Raw genomic sequence first — 13,733 nt, forward strand, 5'->3', positions numbered from 1 at the left:
TGGAGTTGTATTAAGTAATGTTGAAGTGATTTATTTATATATATTCTGATGGTTGTTGTTTTTGGTATGGTTTTTGATATCTTAGCCGAGTTAAAATCTCGGGGATGTTGAAGTTATAGGGGAGATACTGACCGATTTTCGATAACTTAGGAACTAGTAATGAACTGGTCAAGGGAAATGGATAAGGAAATGACCTCTATGGAGACTTGGTTGTAGAGTTGGAATTGGAACGTGAAATTTAATTAACCATAGTATTACTTTCATGTTAAATAAGTTCAAGAGACGATGAGGGGAACGTATTAGGAGTAATCCGTAAGAGGTATGTGAAGCTATCTTCTTTCTTTTGGCATGTCTTTGGTATAAGTATGTAAAGCTAACCATTCTTTCTCTTGGCATTCTTTTGACATAAGTACATAAAACTAATCTTCTTTTTTGGCATGGTTTTTATGAAACAAGTATATGACTTTTATATGATTCCAAGGAAGTTCCTATTCGTAGAGCCGCTAGGATGGCCAAATTCTTAATTTTCCAAAGGATATTTTAACGTGCCTAGATATGTGTAAATGATTCCAAAAGTTCTATTTGGATATAACTCATAGTATATTCAAAAGGTACTTGATACGACTCTTGTATTGATTTTTGAATAATAGCTCATTTTATTAAATCCATCGAGTCTCAAAAATAATTTAAAGTGCATTTAGTTTCTCACTACTCCACTCGTGGATGCCTCAATACCTCCTTCACCAAGCCCGAATCAGGTTTTGTCATCATGCGTACTTTTATGCATCGTTTGCCATGCCCCGACGTGAGGGGGAAGGTACGCCCTGTACATGAGTTTGATTTGTGGAGTTATGATGTGCCATGTACACATATGATATAATATGATCTGATATTACCATCTGATATGATATGATTTGTTACAAAGATATTCTCTACTCTGGAGTTATGATGTGTTGTGGCGCTAGTGATGGGACGGCAACCATGATTTGTTCACCGAGTCCCATAATGGGGCCGGATATGGCATATGCTTTTCTGCATACATTATCTATAGTTATGAAAAGCATTTTGATATTCTGGATATTTTGCTCATTTTTGCACCTTCTGTTCTGGTAATGGATTTACCTATTACAGTCCATGCTTTACATAATCGGTACATTGTCCGTACTGATCCCTTTTATTCAGGGGCTGCGTTACATGTCCGCAGGTACAGACGCTCGGTTTGCTGATCCGCTCGCTTAGGACATCCACCCTATTGGTTGGCAGTGCTCGTTTTTCTGGAGGCCTATTTTGGTAGTAACTTTTTTGTTGTACATTTGTACATGTTGGTTAAGGGTACGATGGGGCCCTGTCCCATCATATGACTAGGCTATCATTCGGTAGAGGTATGTAGACTTGTGATATGAGTTATGTATATATGTTTTGGGCTTTGTGTTTCGTGATGGCCTTAACGGCCCTTTTGTGCTATATCTGTTCTCATACGCTCTCTAGCGACCTCTTTTTGATTTCTACTTTTGTTTATTCTTCTAAACACGCTAAGTGGGGCTAAGGATATGTATGGGTGCCCAACTCGGGCACTAGTCACGGCCTATGGAGTAGGTCGTGACATGGACCCTAGAGATCAATGTAGGAAAATTCATAGAAAAACTTTTCAATTCGATGCAATAACCATCAATTTATATTAAGATAGACTCATAATCATAATTGGAATCATAATTAATGCAATTGGACTGAAGATGATAAAATCCATAAAAATATATACTTTAATTAATTGAAAGAGTAGAGAATTTGTTGGGTTCCATGGGTGAAAGTACCCTAGGATCAAATACCCATATACCTTGGGTGGATTCCTTGATTGAGGCTTGAAAATTGATGGAAGAATTGGAAACCCTAGTTGATCCTTAAATAAAGTCTTGTAGGAGAAGAAGAGAGTCTTGAGAGGATTTCTAGATATTGAATGTTTAGATTGATGATTATGAGGTTAAAACTAGTTAGTAGAATTATATATTCATTCAAAACATCCAAACATGACTTAGAATATTGTTAAAAGACTTTGGAAAGGACCAAAATAACCTTCGGATGTGGTAGGAAGTTGCTGAAAAAAGATTGCAGCCATTCATCATGGAAGGCAATAAGACCTGTACTGACCTTCTTAGTGAGTAGCGCCGTTCGTGAACATGCGACTCCTTGATAGGGCTTCACAGAAATAGGCATAACTTTTTACTCTGAATTCCAAATTAGGCAAACTTAGTGGTGTTAGAAAGAGGAGTCAAAGAAATTCAATTTGATAGGTAATAGGATACCTAATTCTTTATATTCTAGGAGATATGATTATTTGAAGTTGACCTATGTAAAAGCTTACATCGAAACTCAATTGGTAATTAAGCTTTCAACTTAACTTTGTACTAAATATTCATGTGACCTTAATATATCTCCAAATATATTCCCACACTAAATAATTAACCTTAACATCCCTAAGATAAAAATTAACAGACCGTCTTCATGGTCCTTGAAAATCTCCATGGGTTGTGGGGTTGTCCATGAAGATATCCTTGGTCAAGCTTGGACAAAGACTCCTAACGGAAGGGGACCATGGGCCTGATGAACCCGACGGGCCATATATGACCTCATGAAGTTGACCTACTTCATTTTTTTGACAGTTGGCTTGCACGGACCACTTGACAGAATGTGATCATGACTATGGGTCCTGAACCCAGTCGTGGTCCTCTCCTGATCACTCTTTTATTCTCTGGAACTACCACGACTCCTTCCACACATTGTGGTGCTACTGAATTGGTGAATTTTTTCTGAGCTTTCATCCTTACATTTCATTTTTCAACTTTCGGGGTTATATAATATGTCCCAATTGGGAATATTCGTCCTCAAATAGTACTCTAACTAGAATGAATAAAGCATGGAAAGAGGAATAACAACTCAACATGAATGTTGTGACACTTTCAAAATGCATAGACCAATTTCATGAAAATGCATGCATATGAAAACATGAGGAGGACCGAAATGTAAGGATTTACAAAAGTAGACATGAGGGATTAACTCTTCAATTTACTCTGAAACTCAACAACTTGGGTTCTAAGTTCAATCAAGGCATAAAAAACACAAAGTTAATCCATACAAATCATAAAATCAAACAAAGAACTCATAACATACTAGATGAGGTACCTTGTCAAGTCAGATAACCCAAAGAAGGTTTGGGCTGATCTCTCCGATGACTATCCTCATCAATCTTAGAAACCAAAGGGAATCCCTTATCTTATGACCCATCTTACCACAGCCAAAACATGCACCAGAACCGGCTGGAAAATCTCCCGGGTTGTTCCCCTCATACTTGGGACATGCGGGGAAGGCTAGACTACTATAAGCATTACTTTATTGATTAGGGTCTGGCACCCTATCCTTGTTGGAATTATACACTAAATCACTAGAAAAGGATGAACCATCATCAGTTCGAGCTCTCTTGGACTCCCTCGTAGACCTCTCTTTCAACTTCTCTTCTTTAATTTGCTCGGCATATATCACTAGCCTAGGAATATCTATCTATTTGATAAGTATAGCAGTTCGGTAGTCTTTCATCACCAAGTCCATCACCCCTGAAATAAACTTACTCATTCGGTCACAAGAGTCAACTACCAAAAAAGGAGAAGATTTGAACAACTTTATGAACTTGAGGGCATATTCCCTCGCACTGATGTTACCTTTCTTGAGATTGATAAACTCCAACACCTTCGCCAACCTCAATTCAAATGGGAAGAAGCGTTCAAGAAATGAAAGCTTGAAATTCTCCCAATTTATGGGACCTTCTTTAACCCTTTCAGCCTTCTATTGATTATACCACACATGAGAAACACCTTTGAGTTGGTAGGCCACCAACTCCACCTTCTCCGCCAAAGACACCCCCATAATAGCGATGATCTAATGCACCTCGTCAGTAAAGTCTTGGGCATCCTAACTAACCTTGGACCCATGAAACTTGTAAGGCTTTATCCTCGTAAAGTCTATAACCCTTGAGGCTAGTTTAATCATATTTGGAGTAGCCACCACCCCTTGGTTTACTTGGGTAGTTATGAATTAGGCTAGCATAGAGGTCGAGGTCCAAATCTCGGCATGGGTAACATGATAGACTAGAGGATCATTACGAGCATGAGGGGATTGTCCCTTATTAGCATAAACCTCTCTTGGAAGTGGAGATCTTCTTGGACTCATTTTCTGAAAATCGCAAAGAACAATTGTTAGAGGGAAAAGACTTAGAGTACACTGTATTGCACGACATACTCATCAAACTAATCTTCAATAGATCACCAACTAGCCATGAGAAGAGGATGGAACTCCTTTCCCTATATTGTGATATAATGTAGGAAATGAAGTATATGTTAGTACATTTGAAAGTAATAAATATGTAGGCAATGCATTGCATAGTAAAACCATGTTGTACACATGACCGAACTTTAAAACATAGTGAAAATCCTTTTAAAACATCATAAGACATAAGACATGGTCAATGCAAAATCCATAAGTTAATCATAAGTAGCCATAAGAAATATCAATGCTCAATAACCCATAAGAGTGTCATATAAAAGTAAAAAAAAGGATTAGTCATTTAAGCATGTTAAGGGCCATACATATGTGGGAGATAACCGTAACTAACATTAAGACCATGCGAGCCATAATATGGAATTCGATGATATCCACATTGAGAAGATGTGAGGCTACTTGCCTAGGTAAACTCCGTCCAACATTATCATCATTTAGACTAGGTACTCGCCTTTAGCCTTTGAGATTGGGTACTCACCTCTAATCTCTTGAGATTGGGTACTCGCCTCGAATCTCTTTTCCTACGGTGTCACGTAGTTTATGGGACACGGGTAATCTCTACTAGTGCACTCTGTGTTAAGTACAATATCCCATGAAATACATATTATATTATAATATAAATATATTGTAGGAATAGATCATTCATCATCGTTCATTATTCTTCATGAGTCATTCCCAGGCCTTAATAATCATTAATAAAACTTGTTAATAAGAGTATGTCATTATCATATGATTCATGTAATGTGGGTGTAAGCTTTCCATCATTACGAATCCTCTTTCATAGAAATATCATAAGGGTCTTATGTCACCCTCATTCATAAAACTTGTTTGAAATATCACTAAAACATCATTCATAAATATCCCATGAGTCATCCATAATCATTTATTAAAAATCTCTTCAAATTCCATGATCAAGACTTATACTTGAAAATAACGTGAAAACATGAACATATGATGAATTGACTTGGAAACCATGAAATTCAATTGAAAACCTGCATGATCATGTACTTTATATCAATCCATATATAATTCATGAAAATAATTTCAATTGGATACATAATTAAAAATACTCATAATTCATATCATGAACCCTAAAGAACAATGTAGGAAAATTCATAGAAAAAACTCTTTAATTCAATACAATAACCATCAATTTATATTAAGATAGAATCATAATCATAATTGGAATCATAATTCATGCAATTAGAAAGAAGATCATAAAACCTATAAAAATATATACTTTAATTGATTGAGAAAGTAGAGAATTTATTGGGCTCCATGCGTGAAAATACCCTATGATCAAATACCCACATACCTTGGGTGGATTCCTTGATTGAAGCTTGAAATTAATGGAAGAATTGGAAACCCTAGTTGATCCTTCAATAGAGTATAACAGGAGAAGAAGAGAGTCTTGAGAGGATTTTCTAGAGAGAGGATTTCTAGATACTTGAATGTTTAGATTGATGATTAAGAGGGAAAAACTAGTTAGTGGAATGATATATTCCTTCAAAACACCCAAAACAACTTAGAATTGTGTTAAAAGGCTTTGGAAAGGACCAAAATAACCCCAGGATATGTGTAGGAAATTGCTGAAAAAAGGTTGTAGTCATCCATCACGGAAGGCATTAAGACCGGTACTGACCTTCACAGTTCATAGTGCCGGTCGTGAACATGAGACTGCTTGACAGGGCTTCACTAAAATAGGCATAACTTTTTACTCTGAGCTCCAAATGAGACAAATTTAGTGGAGTTGCAAAGAGGATTCAAAGACATATAATTAAATAGGTCATGGAACACCAAATTAATTATATTCTAGGAGATATCATTGGTTGAAGTTGACCTATGTAAAATCTCACATCGAAACTCAATTGATAAGGAAGCTCTCAACTTAACTGTGTGCTAAAGGATTCATATGACCTTAAAATATCTCCAAATCTATTCCCACACTAAAACATTGACCTTAACTCCCCAAGATAAAAATGAATGGACCCCTGGATGGACCATCTTCACGGTTTGTGAAAATCTCCACGTGCCATAGGGTGGTCCGTGAAGATTGCCTTGTTAAAGCTTGGACAAGCACTCTTGACGAAGGGGGCCATAGGTCGTGATGGACTTGACAGGCCATAGTGGACCTCGTGAAGTTGACCCACTTCATGGTTTTAGGAGTTGGCTTCCACTGACCATTTGACGGTCCGTGAATATGACTACGTGTCGTGAACCCAGGCATGGTCCTCTACTGATCTCACTTTCATTCTCTGGCACTACCATGACTCCCTTCCACGGGCCATGGACCGTGAAGGGCTTTGTGAAACTAAATTGGTGAAATTTTTCTGAGATTTCATCCTTACATTTTATTTTTTGACTTTGCAACTTTTGGGGTCTTAGATAATCACTACCCCTCTCCTGAGCAAGTATTTAATTCACACGAGTTCTAGCATGTGTAATTGTAAATAATAAATCAAAACAAAGATAACAATAATGCATGCTAATTCATTGATTGAGAACCACTTATACTTTTCCTACTTTATTATTTCATCGTGGTTCTCACAACCCTAGTTGTAGAATTTCAATGCTTATAGTCGCAAGAAAAATAATAAGAATGTGTGTAGAATTCATGAAATAATTACTTTTGATAATTAAGCAATTAATATCAAAACAATGTAAGAACAATGAATCAAGAAGAAAGTAATATTTTTATCACTCCAAAACCTTGAAAAGTCATTCTCAAAACTCAATTCTGCATTCATAGTGCCTAAAAAAATAATAAACCCTACTATAGACTATTTATGAACATAAAATATACCTAAAAATAGAAAAAGCCAACTCATCACTAGTTCATGCTTGCCTTTCACGTCCTGTATTGAGGTTCATGACCTGTATAGGTGCTCGTGAACTTCGACATAGTTACAAAAGTTCTGGTTATCCAACCTCCATGGACATCTTTACGAGCCGTATTGGTCTTCACGGCTTGTCAAGGGTCTCATATAGTTCCTTTCTTTTTTTCCTTAGTTGCCTTTCATGGACCAGTTCATGAACCGTAGATACTTTCACAAACCGTATAGGGTGTCATGACCTTTCCCTTAGATTTTATTTTCTTGAACTTCCGGCACCCCTTTCACGGGTAATCCTTACGGACCATACAATACTTAACGGTCTGTATAGGATCTCGTGTCAATTTCCTTGGCATTTTTTTTGATCTTCTTAGCACTCTATTCATGGGTAAGTCCACGGGCTGTATAGGTTTTAATGGTTTATATATGGTCACGTGGACTTACCCAACTTCAATTTTTTCAACTTTTTGTTCTCTAAGTTCTTCGACTTAATATTCCTGCTTGTTAACACAAAAACACATCATATCTACAACAACATATTTAGAACTCACGATAATTCATTGTTTTGATCTTCGAATGTGTCATAAATTTGTGACACATCAAGACCTCCTTTTACATAGAAATGGATTGTTCCAGCTGTAGGGGTAGTCCTTTTATCGATGAAGTCACTATGCTACGAGAGGTTAATAACAATAAGAAACAAACTACACAAGTTAACAAATATAAAATAAAACATAGGATATCAAATGAATACATCAATTAAAACCCAGGTATGTAACAATTAATGCTCAAAGTTAAGCCGACATTGAACTGGAGGCTCGCACATACTAAATTGTAAGTTGCTGATACAATCGTTATCTTCAATCAAAAACCTGGTATGAAATTGGGTGGACCAGCATTTTACCAATGGAGACCTATGACTCGCAAGTAAAATGTCAGTCAAAACCTTAGGGAACATGAAGTTCTTTCGTTAGACTGGCATTTCACCAGCAAAACAGAGCGCAACCATTGTGAATCGCAGGGGCTTCACTGTCACCACTTCGACCAAAAATAGTCTAATTTAGTTCAACAACTTCATAAATCAACTCCAATGGGAACTCAGACTTCCCCAAAGAACTCTCAAGGAAATTTAAAACACTTTGTACGATTTCCCTTAAGAAGTACAGTAACCCATCTATCATTGGAAATTATCAAGTACACAAACAAAAGCACAAATTAAGAATTCTTTTTCGTAATTTCATCCTCTCCATAAGATAAAATTCTCTCAAATCAAGTTACAAACACAAGGTAATGCTACTTAGTCAAAATTATTTCCTCAAAAATTAAATATTCTCATAAGGACAATTTTGCCCATAGAAATGGTGGCACCCATTCCATCATAGAATAATTTCACACACTATATAACATCATGGGTTACTCAGACTTCACCTAAAAACTCATATTGCAAGAAAACTATCATCAATTTCTCATGCTACACATCATACCTATACATATTAACTTTAGATCTTGCAATATTTAACACTAAAATCCTTTTTCAAACAGTTAATTTTCAATTTTGAATGAGTGGGTTTTGAAGTAAAATGTACCTAAAACATAAAATATTTACCATATTGTTGCAGTATGAAGCTTGAAATCACAGAAATGGAGTAACATACCCAATTTGGAAGATATGAGGAAGAAAAGAAAAAATTAAATGGAGGATCTCTTCAACCTTGAACTCAAGAACTTCTTCAAAGAGGGTTTTTTGGATTTTTAGAGGATGGTTATAGATCTGGGGGAATAAAAGGGTTGATATAGAAAAAAAAGAGTTGGAAGGCAGTTTGGGAGTAGTACAGGTGAAAAGTTTATGAGGTAGATGAATGTGGGTATGGAGGTTTAAGGAAAATGTCTAAGGAAGGTGATTAAGTGTTTTAGATTTTTGGGTTTTGGGAAAATAAAGTTCAAAAGTCAAAATTAAACCTCTTCATTCTAATATCCTTACGTGAGATTGATGAGACACCAAAGGTAGCTTGAAAGACGTCGATCGCAACACATAAAACTACCTTAATATGCAGTGCACTGGATTACACCGATGCTTCAACTTGTGTTGTAGAATGTTTAATCGGCATTTTCCCGATCAAGTGTAGATTCTATAATTTGTTTCCAGTTGTTCGATGGGAATCTGCGTTTGATAGACGGTGTTCAATTTCTGACTGGCGTTATGCTTGTTTGGTATTGATGGCTATAGTGCTCAGTTTTTACCTTTCATACTTAAAATCCCTTTACACTCCTAAGAACACACCAAAAGAAACAAAAAGTGAAGTAAAAGAAATAAAAACACTTGGGTTGCCTTGAAAAAAGTGCTTGATTTAACATCGCGATATGATGCAAGTACCTCAAAATTATCCAATTTAGGGTGCCATTTCTCCTTCTTGTGGATCTTCTACTAACTCATCCACCGATTCTTTCACTAACACCACTCTACACTCATTCGGAGGTTTTATAGGTATGCCCACTTAATTTGAATCTCTCCAACTCTATATTGAATCTCTCCAAGATCAACATCAACTAGTTCTCTTCTTATAGAAAGGAATGGTCGGCCTAAAATACCATAAAATTTACCGATAAAATAAACTTATCTACTTTGACTAGCACGTTAAATAGTATACCAAACAGTCTCTTGATATAGAGATCCGCCATCAATAGCCTCATTGGTTTAGGTTTTGGATTCCCAAGACCCAGCTTCTTGAAAATCATGAGGGGCATCAAATTGATGCTTTATCCCAAATCCCATAAGGCTTTATCAAATTTGTGCATCCCAATGGTGCATGAATTGGTGAAAGCTCCCCAATCTTCCTTTTTAGTGGCTAGGGTGTTGGCCATTACTGCATTGCATGAGTGAGACATTCAGAGCATTTTCTGAATAAATAAAATAACTGAGTCCAAAACTAATTGGGAAATTCAAAACGCTAAAGAAAGTGGACTATGCGGAACATTGTGCGTGTTTGCTGGACAATTTCAGACGTGTCTTCACTGTATGCCACGTGTAAAACAATCAATTTGAAATTAGAATTTGCAGCTATAATCGCACATGTATATAAATATGTTATTACATTGAATTTAATACACTAAGTTGCCTGCTTGATTTTACTTCTTTAGTCCTTCATCTTTAATTCATTTTGACTCCAAATTTCTTCACTTTGCATCAAATTAATCCTATAAATAAAATACACTATTTAACATAATCCATAAAATTTATGCTTAAAAAGAACAAATAAAAAGATGAAATATGAGGTAAATAATGACTAAAAATATGTATTTTTGGCCTTACATCAACCACCAAACCCTATAGTAACACCCTACTGAACCAGACTGCTTGTAGCATAAGTCTTAGCCTGGGGTTGACCGCCACCTCTACAATTCTTTGCATGATGATCTGGGTTACCACACCTATAACATGTACTCAATCCCGCCAAGCATTCTTCCCTATGGTTTCTTCCACATTTCTTGCATGTAGGAATGGCTTAGATACTCGGATCTCTTCCTTGAACCTTAGGGCTGGGAACAATATCCTTATCAAATTTTGGAGTCGGAGATGTGAAGAATTTTGGCTGGAATAGTTTTGGTGAAAGTGAGAACGTCCACCATTCCTGAAATTACCATAAGAAAACTCACCACCATAAGTTTGAACCCTCTTAGAATACCTTTTAGATCTCTCTTTTAGCTTCTCGTCCTGTATTTGTTCACCATGTGCCATAAGTCTAGAGACTTCCATCTCTTGATTAGAATGGCAGTTCTACATTCTTTGACTACTAAGTCCAACACACCCAAAACAACTTGCTCATACAAGCTCTGGGATCGGCAACCAAGAAAGGGGTTTATTTTGACAACTTAGTGAACTTAAGAACATAATCCTTTATACTTATGCTACCCTTTCTTAAATTGATGAACTCTTGCAGTTTAGACTTTCTCAACTCCAAATGAAAGAAACAATCAAGGAAAGCACCTTTGAACTCTTCCTAATCAACGGCGTTATCATATATACCTCTTTCACTATTCCATTAGTCATACAAAATTTGTGCAACTCCCTTGAGTTGATAAGATGCTAAACCTTCCTTCTCTACCAAGCTAATGCTCATGTTCTGAAAAATCTTTCCAATACCTTCAATGAAGTCTTGTGGATCCTCATCCACTATAGAACTATAAAACTCAAAAGGGTTCATACGAGTGAAATCACAAACTTGACTAGCCAACGTACCTATATTTGGGTTCACGAGAGCCACTACTTCCCTATTTTCTTGAGCAGCCACGACTTGGGATCCACATAAGAGACTTTCTCATTCAAACGGTCATGTAGAGCTTGTTTCTCCTCCTCAACATTCCTTCTTACGTGGTTTCTTTGTGGGGGAATATTTCTGTAATCGCAAAGAGAAAGCGTTAGAGGTAAAATTCTTAGAGTTCAACTTTATCGCATGACATAAGAATATTGAAGGAAGTAAAGTTTTCTAAATGCATCATAGCCTCATATCCATAGATGAGGCGCATTTCACATGGATGAACAAGAATTTACTTGACGTGGCATGTTAGACTCCCTAGGACACATTAAACCTTATACTCTAATACTAAGTTTATTATGACCCAAGCTAGGCCCTAGGTATGACACAATAATCAAAATTCTGAAGGACTCCAACCAAGCCTCTTAGTATATAATACATGAGCATACATAAGTTAAATAAAGAAATAAGGTTGAACATCAAAATTAGGAATAATAGTCTCAACATGAATATCTCGATAAAAGATAAATCAATATCAAACTCAAATCAAAAGATAACATAGACTTCATGAATATCTAAAATGCCTCTACTAGTCTAGATGGGGTCATAAGACAAGATCCTAACTCACTCAAAAATATAGAAGTAAACATCATAATGAACAATGAAATATAAATGTCTCCTCTTTAAATCATGAGGACTCACCAACAATGAGATAATAGTGCTAAACCTCTAGCCAAAAAGGGGAGGTGCACGATGATCGTCGGACCCTATGTTATGATACAATGTAGGCAAAAAGTATGTGTTAGTACATAGAATGTAATAAGTATGCGAGAATTATGCATAAAAATGATAATTGTAGATAATCAATATGAACATGGGATGCATGACAAATATCTTTAAAGCATGAGTAAAACTTGAAAATATTTGAACATCATATCATAATCATGTGGTCAATATTCATAAAAATCATGAGAACTTATATCTTTTCAGATACCTTTGTATGGGATAGGACCTTAACTGACATTTAAGACTATATAAGCTATAACATGGAATCTGATGTAACTCCTCTATCAAGAAGATAGAAGCTACTTACCAAGGTAGACTCTATGAGAACATCTTTAACTTGAGCTATTTGTGGATCTACTAGCTAGGACATAAAGGCAAACCTATGCGGACAACATAGTTAGGGACTAGAGGTTTCTACTAAGATTTTCTTGGGTTACTCTTTGAAATTCCGAATCTAACTCCACCTCAAAGTCCTCTCGGTGCTTAGTCATTATTCTAATGAAATTCATGAAAACATAGCCATTAACATAAATAGAAAAGGCTATAATAAATACCTGTCCAACATCATAAAATAGTCATAAGAGTAACTCATTAATACGATTGATTCATATAAGAAAACATTTCGTTTTTATGAATCCATGAGTCGATGAGAACATCATTCACCATCTTTAACATGAGAGTGTCAAGAAAACCCATCACAACCTTTATACTTACTTGAAACATCATTGGACCATCATTGAAATCATTATTCATTATAATTCATTTGTTTCATGATTCATACATAGGTCATTGATAATCATTCATAATCATTAATAAAAAACATTTATCAATCATGATCATAATTCCTTAAATTCATACTTGAAAATAGCATAGAGCATAAGTCCATGAAAGTCTATTTGAAATTATGCAATTTAACCTGATTCATGCTTAATTAAATCAATGAAAATGAAATAAATTATAATTGAATTGATTCAATGCAATTTCATAAGAATTAGGTTTAGAAGATAATCATAGTAGAAGAATTTGAGTGAAAACCTATAAGACCCTGGAAGTCAAAAAGTTTGAAACCAATGAGAAATCTTCAAAATGTTGAGTAGACCCAAGTTTATGATAGTCTCTACGAGTCCTATAGATTTATATGATCCATAGAAATAAGTCGTAGAGGGAGTCTTGGTTGTTGATCATGAACAACCTCAAAGGAAGGTCTCACGACTCATGTTTATGGCCCAAAATATTCTAGAAGACCCGTAGATGCAAATTGTAGAAAGAGTCTTGAGGCTAAGTTTCATAAGTACCTCAAGGTCAAGTCTACGACTTAACAGAATGAGCCGTAGAAGTTGTTACGAGTCGTAGGAATGACTTATAAGAAAACTTCAGAGACTTGTCTAATTGCAGGTTTTGGGGACCTACAGGATAAGTCCATATTATGACTCGTAGACCCAAAAATGATTTGTAGAAATGACTCATTTCAAAACTTTAGAGTCTTAATTTTTCAGTCCTTTTTCCAAAGCCTGCAGGACAAGTCATCATCTTTTTG

At 35.9% G+C, this 13,733-nt stretch overlaps 1 long non-coding RNA gene across 3 annotated transcripts in view; it reads right to left on the reverse strand.

Annotated features, from left to right (window-relative positions):
* LOC129874297 (uncharacterized) overlaps positions 1-13,733 on the reverse strand; it is a 61,202-nt gene that overhangs the window by 15,728 nt on the left and 31,741 nt on the right. For 2 of the 3 annotated variants that reach the window (XR_008762867.1, XR_008762866.1), the window contains exons 2-3: positions 12,113-12,177; positions 10,278-11,551 (exon numbers count right to left, since the gene is read on the reverse strand). This is a non-coding gene — a long non-coding RNA (uncharacterized LOC129874297). Of the gene's footprint in view, positions 1-10,277; positions 11,552-12,112; positions 12,178-13,733 lie in introns of those variants that run through there. The other variant, XR_008762868.1, reaches the window with a different exon arrangement.

Source organism: Solanum dulcamara, chromosome 11, assembly GCF_947179165.1.
Source record: "Solanum dulcamara chromosome 11, daSolDulc1.2, whole genome shotgun sequence".
Lineage (NCBI taxonomy): Eukaryota > Viridiplantae > Streptophyta > Magnoliopsida > Solanales > Solanaceae > Solanum > Solanum dulcamara.